Source organism: Carassius gibelio, chromosome B22 (assembly GCF_023724105.1).
Source record: "Carassius gibelio isolate Cgi1373 ecotype wild population from Czech Republic chromosome B22, carGib1.2-hapl.c, whole genome shotgun sequence".
NCBI lineage: Eukaryota > Metazoa > Chordata > Actinopteri > Cypriniformes > Cyprinidae > Carassius > Carassius gibelio.
In genome coordinates this window covers 42,167,005-42,172,004 of record NC_068417.1, presented here as the reverse complement: position 1 = coordinate 42,172,004, position 5,000 = coordinate 42,167,005, and the positions used below count along the sequence as shown (strand labels likewise).

Here is a 5,000-nt window from a genome sequence, read left to right as displayed (position 1 = left end):
AAGTACTAACCAGACCTAAACCTGCTAAGATTCAGAGATCGGGCATTGAATCTTTTTTTTTTTTTTAATGAAAGATTATTATATAATTCGTGAAATTTTCCAAAAAGATTAAAGCACCTGGTATTCCCAGGCAGTCTCCCATCCATGTACTAACCAGGCCCAAACCTGCTAATATTCAGAGATCGGGCATTGACTCTATTTTTTGGCAAAATTATTATATACTAAGTGAAAAATGTCCAAAAAGCTTACAGCACCTGGTATACCCAGGCGGGCTCCCATCCAAGTACTAACCAGGCCCAAACCTGCTTAGCTTCCGAGATCAGACGAGATCGGGCATAGCCAGGTTGGTATGGCCGTAAGCGAAGTCTGCTGCAAAGAGAGGGCTATTTAAAGAACAGCCAATCTTATCGCCAGTACATTATATAAGTAGGAAAGAAAACCCAAAAGCTTAAAGCACCTGGTATTCCTAGGCAGTCTCTCATAAAAGTACTAACCAGACCTAAACCTGCTAAGATTCAGAGATCGGGCATTGACTCTATTTTTTGGCAAAATTATTAAAAACTAAGTGAAAAATGTCCAAAAAGCTTACAGCACCTGGTATTCCCAGGCGGTCTCCCATCCAAGTACTAACCAGGCCCAAACCTGCTTAGCTTCCGAGATCAGACGAGATCGGACATAGCCAGGTTGGTATGGCCGTAAGCGAAGTCTGCTGCAAAGAGAGGGCTATTTAAAGACCAGCCAATCTTATCGCCAGTACATTATATAAGTAGGAAAGAAAACCCAAAAGCTTAAAGCACCTGGTATTCCTAGGCAGTCTCTCATAAAAGTACTAACCAGACCTAAACCTGCTAAGATTCAGAGATCGGGCATTGACTCTATTTTTTGGCAAAATTATTAAAAACTAAGAGAAAAATGTCCAAAAAGCTTACAGCACCTGGTATTCCCAGGCGGTCTCCCATCCAAGTACTAACCAGGCCCAAACCTGCTTAGCTTCAGAGATCAGACGAGATCAGGCATAGCCAGGTTGGTATGGCCGTAAGCGAAGACTGCTGCAAAGAGAGGGCTATTTAAAGACCAGCCAATCTAATCGCCAGTACATTATATAAGTAGGAAAGAAAACCCAAAAGCTAAAAGCACCTGGTATTCCTAGGCAGTCTCTCATCAAAGTACTAACCAGACCTAAACCTGCTAAGATTCAGAGATCGGGCATTGAATCTTTTTTTTTTTTTTTAATGAAAGATTATTATATAATTCGTGAAATTTTCCAAAAAGATTAAAGCACCTGGTATTCCCAGGCAGTCTCCCATCCATGTACTAACCAGGCCCAAACCTGCTAATATTCAGAGATCGGGCATTGACTCTATTTTTTGGCAAAATTATTAAATCTAAGTGAAAAATGTCCAAAAAGCTTACAGCACCTGGTATTCCCAGGCGGTCTCCCATCCAAGTACTAACCAGGCCCAAACCTGCTTAGCTTGCGAGATCAGACGAGATCGGACATAGCCAGGTTGGTATGGCCGTAAGCGAAGTCTGCTGCAAAGAGAGGGCTATTTAAAGACCAGCCAATCTTATCGCCAGTACATTATATAAGTAGGAAAGAAAACCCAAAAGCTAAAAGCACCTGGTATTCCTAGGCAGTCTCTCATCAAAGTACTAACCAGACCTAAACCTGCTAAGATTCAGAGATCAGGCATTGAATCTTTTTTTTTTTTTTAATGAAAGATTATTATATAATTCGTGAAATTTTCCAAAAAGATTAAAGCACCTGGTATTCCCAGGCAGTCTCCCATCCATGTACTAACCAGGCCCAAACCTGCTAATATTCAGAGATCGGGCATTGACTCTATTTTTTGGAAAAATTATTATATACTAAGTGAAAAATGTCCAAAAAGCTTACAGCACCTGGTATTCAATCAATCAATCAGTCACCTTTATTTATATAGTGCTTTAAACAAAATACATTGCGTCAAAGCACTGAACAACATTCATTAGGAAAACAGTGTCTCAATAATGCAAAATTATAATTAAAGGCAGTATATTCCCAGGCAGTCTCCCATCCATGTACTAAACAGGCCCAAACCTGCTAATATTCAGAGATCAGGCACTGACTCTATTTTTTGGCAAAATTATTATATACTAAGTGAAAAATGTCCAAAAAGCTTACAGCACCTGGAATTCCCAGGCGGTCTCCCATCCAAGTACTAACCAGGCCCAAACCTGCTTAGCTTCCGAGATCAGACAAGATCGGACATAGCCAGGTTGGTATGGCCATAAGCGAAGTCTGCTGCAAAGAGAGGGGTATTTAAAGACCAGCCAATCTTATCGCCAGTACATTATATAAGTAGGAAAGAAAACCCAAAAGCTTAAAGCACCTGGTATTCCTAGGCAGTCTCTCATAAAAGTACTAACCAGACCTAAACCTGCTAAGATTCAGAGATCGGGCATTGACTCTATTTTTTGGCAAAATTATTAAAAACTAAGAGAAAAATGTCCAAAAAGCTTACAGCACCTGGTATTCCCAGGCGGTCTCCCATCCAAGTACTAACCAGGCCCAAACCTGCTTAGCTTCAGAGATCAGACGAGATCAGGCATAGCCAGGTTGGTATGGCCGTAAGCGAAGACTGCTGCAAAGAGAGGGCTATTTAAAGACCAGCCAATCTAATCGCCAGTACATTATATAAGTAGGAAAGAAAACCCAAAAGCTAAAAGCACCTGGTATTCCTAGGCAGTCTCTCATCAAAGTACTAACCAGACCTAAACCTGCTAAGATTCAGAGATCGGGCATTGACTCTATTTTTTGGCAAAATTATTAAAAACTAAGTGAAAAATGTCCAAAAAGCTTACAGCACCTGGTATTCCCAGGCGGTCTCCCATCCAAGTACTAACCAGGCCCAAACCTGCTTAGCTTCCGAGATCAGACGAGATCGGACATAGCCAGGTTGGTATGGCCGTAAGCGAAGTCTGCTGCAAAGAGAGGGCTATTTAAAGACCAGCCAATCTTATCGCCAGTACATTATATAAGTAGGAAAGAAAACCCAAAAGCTTAAAGCACCTGGTATTCCTAGGCAGTCTCTCATAAAAGTACTAACCAGACCTAAACCTGCTAAGATTCAGAGATCGGGCATTGACTCTATTTTTTGGCAAAATTATTAAAAACTAAGAGAAAAATGTCCAAAAAGCTTACAGCACCTGGTATTCCCAGGCGGTCTCCCATCCAAGTACTAACCAGGCCCAAACCTGCTTAGCTTCAGAGATCAGACGAGATCAGGCATAGCCAGGTTGGTATGGCCGTAAGCGAAGACTGCTGCAAAGAGAGGGCTATTTAAAGACCAGCCAATCTAATCGCCAGTACATTATATAAGTAGGAAAGAAAACCCAAAAGCTAAAAGCACCTGGTATTCCTAGGCAGTCTCTCATCAAAGTACTAACCAGACCTAAACCTGCTAAGATTCAGAGATCGGGCATTGAATCTTTTTTTTTTTTTTAATGAAAGATTATTATATAATTCGTGAAATTTTCCAAAAAGATTAAAGCACCTGGTATTCCCAGGCAGTCTCCCATCCATGTACTAACCAGGCCCAAACCTGCTAATATTCAGAGATCGGGCATTGACTCTATTTTTTGGCAAAATTATTAAAAACTAAGTGAAAAATGTCCAAAAAGCTTACAGCACCTGGTATTCCCAGGCGGTCTCCCATCCAAGTACTAACCAGGCCCAAACCTGCTTAGCTTCCGAGATCAGACGAGATCGGACATAGCCAGGTTGGTATGGCCGTAAGCGAAGTCTGCTGCAAAGAGAGGGCTATTTAAAGACCAGCCAATCTTATCGCCAGTACATTATATAAGTAGGAAAGAAAACCCAAAAGCTTAAAGCACCTGGTATTCCTAGGCAGTCTCTCATAAAAGTACTAACCAGACCTAAACCTGCTAAGATTCAGAGATCGGGCATTGACTCTATTTTTTGGCAAAATTATTAAAAACTAAGAGAAAAATGTCCAAAAAGCTTACAGCACCTGGTATTCCCAGGCGGTCTCCCATCCAAGTACTAACCAGGCCCAAACCTGCTTAGCTTCCGAGATCAGACGAGATCGGGCATAGCCAGGTTGGTATGGCCGTAAGCGAAGTCTGCTGCAAAGAGAGGGCTATTTAAAGAACAGCCAATCTTATCGCCAGTACATTACATAAGTAGTAAAGAAAACCCAAAAGCTTAAAGCACCTGGTATTCCTAGGCAGTCTCTAATAAAAAAACTAACCAGACCTAAACCTGCTAAGATTCAGAGATCGGGCATTGACTCTATTTTTTGGCAAACTTATTATAAACTAAGTGAAAAATGTCCAAAAAGTTTACAGCACCTGGTATTCCCAGGCGGTCTCCCATCCAAGTACTAACCAGGCCCAAACCTGCTAAGATTCAGAGATCGGGCATTGACTCTTTTTTTTTTTTTTTAATGAAAGATTATTATATAATTCGTGAAATTTTCCAAAAAGATTAAAGCACCTGGTATTCCCAGGCTGTCTCCCATCCATGTACTAACCAGGCCCAAACCTGCAAATATTCAGAGATCGGGCATTGACTTTTTTTTTGGCAAAATTATTATATACTAAGTGAAAAATGTCCAAAAAGCTTACAGCACCTGGTATTCAATCAATCAATCAATCACCTTTATTTATATAGTGCTTTAAACAAAATACATTGCGTCAAAGCACTGAACAACATTCATTAGGAAAACAGTGTCTCAATAATGCAAAATTATAATTAAAGGCAGTATATTCCCAGGCAGTCTCCCATCCATGTACTAAACAGGCCCAAACCTGCTAATATTCAGAGATCAGGCACTGACTCTATTTTTTGGCAAAATTATTATATACTAAGTGAAAAATGTCCAAAAAGCTTACAGCACCTGGAATTCCCAGGCGGTCTCCCATCCAAGTACTAACCAGGCCCAAACCTGCTTAGCTTCCGAGATCAGACAAGATCGGACATAGCCAGGTTGGTATGG

General features: G+C 40.9%; 11 non-coding genes across 11 annotated transcripts in view; all 11 read right to left on the bottom strand.

The window, feature by feature from the left end:
• Window positions 1–242: 242 nt before the first annotated feature.
• Window positions 243–361, bottom strand: LOC128002787 (5S ribosomal RNA). Its single transcript, XR_008175525.1, has one exon. It is a non-coding gene; the product is annotated as a 5S ribosomal RNA (ribosomal RNA).
• Window positions 362–582: 221 nt separating this feature from the next.
• Window positions 583–701, bottom strand: LOC127996843 (5S ribosomal RNA). The gene has a single exon (XR_008169730.1). It is a non-coding gene; the product is annotated as a 5S ribosomal RNA (ribosomal RNA).
• A 221-nt stretch (window positions 702–922) lies between these two features.
• On the bottom strand, window positions 923–1,041 carry LOC127997920 (5S ribosomal RNA). The gene has a single exon (XR_008170776.1). It is a non-coding gene; the product is annotated as a 5S ribosomal RNA (ribosomal RNA).
• A 365-nt stretch (window positions 1,042–1,406) lies between these two features.
• LOC128003520 (5S ribosomal RNA) lies at window positions 1,407–1,525 on the bottom strand. Its single transcript, XR_008176243.1, has one exon. It is a non-coding gene; the product is annotated as a 5S ribosomal RNA (ribosomal RNA).
• A 632-nt stretch (window positions 1,526–2,157) lies between these two features.
• On the bottom strand, window positions 2,158–2,276 carry LOC128003866 (5S ribosomal RNA). The gene has a single exon (XR_008176578.1). It is a non-coding gene; the product is annotated as a 5S ribosomal RNA (ribosomal RNA).
• Window positions 2,277–2,497: 221 nt separating this feature from the next.
• LOC127997919 (5S ribosomal RNA) lies at window positions 2,498–2,616 on the bottom strand. The gene has a single exon (XR_008170775.1). It is a non-coding gene; the product is annotated as a 5S ribosomal RNA (ribosomal RNA).
• Window positions 2,617–2,837: 221 nt separating this feature from the next.
• On the bottom strand, window positions 2,838–2,956 carry LOC127996841 (5S ribosomal RNA). Its single transcript, XR_008169728.1, has one exon. It is a non-coding gene; the product is annotated as a 5S ribosomal RNA (ribosomal RNA).
• Window positions 2,957–3,177: 221 nt separating this feature from the next.
• On the bottom strand, window positions 3,178–3,296 carry LOC127997918 (5S ribosomal RNA). The gene has a single exon (XR_008170774.1). It is a non-coding gene; the product is annotated as a 5S ribosomal RNA (ribosomal RNA).
• Window positions 3,297–3,661: 365 nt separating this feature from the next.
• On the bottom strand, window positions 3,662–3,780 carry LOC127996840 (5S ribosomal RNA). The gene has a single exon (XR_008169727.1). It is a non-coding gene; the product is annotated as a 5S ribosomal RNA (ribosomal RNA).
• A 221-nt stretch (window positions 3,781–4,001) lies between these two features.
• LOC127995930 (5S ribosomal RNA) lies at window positions 4,002–4,120 on the bottom strand. The gene has a single exon (XR_008168856.1). It is a non-coding gene; the product is annotated as a 5S ribosomal RNA (ribosomal RNA).
• Window positions 4,121–4,889: 769 nt separating this feature from the next.
• LOC128003143 (5S ribosomal RNA) overlaps window positions 4,890–5,000 on the bottom strand; it is a 119-nt gene continuing 8 nt past the window's right edge. Inside the window, exon 1 of the ribosomal RNA XR_008175873.1 lies at window positions 4,890–5,000. This exon is cut by the window's right edge and continues 8 nt beyond it. This is a non-coding gene — a ribosomal RNA (5S ribosomal RNA).